This window comes from Aplysia californica, unplaced genomic scaffold (assembly GCF_000002075.1).
Source record: "Aplysia californica isolate F4 #8 unplaced genomic scaffold, AplCal3.0 scaffold01122, whole genome shotgun sequence".
Taxonomy (NCBI): Eukaryota; Metazoa; Mollusca; class Gastropoda; order Aplysiida; family Aplysiidae; genus Aplysia; species Aplysia californica.
In genome coordinates, this window is record NW_004798392.1 from 1 (window position 1) to 1406 (window position 1406).

Genomic DNA, 1406 nt, shown 5'->3' on the forward strand with positions numbered 1-1406 from the left:
TTAATGACATTAAAATGATGTAGGTAAGCACAAACCAATGACTCGGAAACTGCTGACATTTCACCGACAGTGACAGAGTTACAGAGGAAGACAAGGTAGACTCTAACAACATGTAGAATGTGCAGGCCTACTGAATGTTCATGATTGTTCAACTTTATAAGAAAACAACTTTAACGATAGGCCTATACATGCATTGTTAACAGGCAGTGCATTAAGTCTAATTATGACTCATGAGGTGGACAGAGATCACATAAAACTTGGTGATACAGGAATTGTATTTTCTTGTAAAATGAAAAATTCTGGCATCTTTTTTTTTTCTTACAGTTTGTCAATCAATGTCGGCTGAGGTAAATGATCATTTTAATTAAATTTTGTAAACCGTCCAGAGTCCGTGTTCTTTAATCAGGGTTGAGTGCCTCAGTAATGTCAAATTAAAATTATTATTGTAAATATAGACAGATAGACATGCATCCAATGGTCATCAAAGGCAATATACATGTCAATGTGTATTTTAAATTTTGTTAACAAGACAGTGTAAAAGTTGGTTACGCCGTTGACAGGATAATAGATCTAATTTATTAGCTCTGCCTCTTCACCAATACCAACAAGTTTCCCTCATTTTAAATAGACTGATATTTCACTTACTTATTAATTAGGCTAATAATATGCGTTATTAAAAAAGTGACCGAAAAAAGGAGATCTAATTCACTGAGGGATGAAATGGTCAGATCAAGGGGAGAACGAGAGAAAGGATTTCACGCTTTCTCTGGCAAGAGGGCCAAATAGTCGTGGGCAAACCAGGAAAACTTCACGTCTGTGTGCCGACGCGGGCCAGACTGGGTGCTGGGTGCTCGCTCCTTGTTCACGGTCTGGGGGGTGACGTCAGCTTTCTTTGTTGTCGTCTGCCCGGCCCGGCCAGAAGAGCAAGCCAGTGGAGAGAAGGAAAAGACTGGGGGAGAGATGCCTGGTCTAAAAATAGCTGTTCCCACCAATGCGTCATTCTTCACTGCTGTGAGTAACGGCGGCTGGGCTGGAGGCTTCCACAATGGAGTCTGGGAATTTGTGAAAACCAAACAAGCGGGTTGTCTCGGCCTTACACAGATTCATAACGTTGTAACTCGCGCTGAGCTTTCTTCTTGCTTCCCTTTATGATAATACAATAGACACGTGCATTATCATGGAGTTGTGATGTTTTGGTTTGGTTTGGGTTTTAGTTGTTGAAAAAAAATATAATGATGTTCTTTCAAAGATGCAGGTGGTCCTGCTTGTTCTCCTCTTATCATTTTATCCGAAAACTTCTGCAGGAAACCTATGAAAGATTCTAAACTCACCCTCAAACTCTGTTCTCTCCCTCCCCCTTCCCCCTAAACCCTGTAGTTTTTGGCGCGTTTCGTCGATTTGCCTGC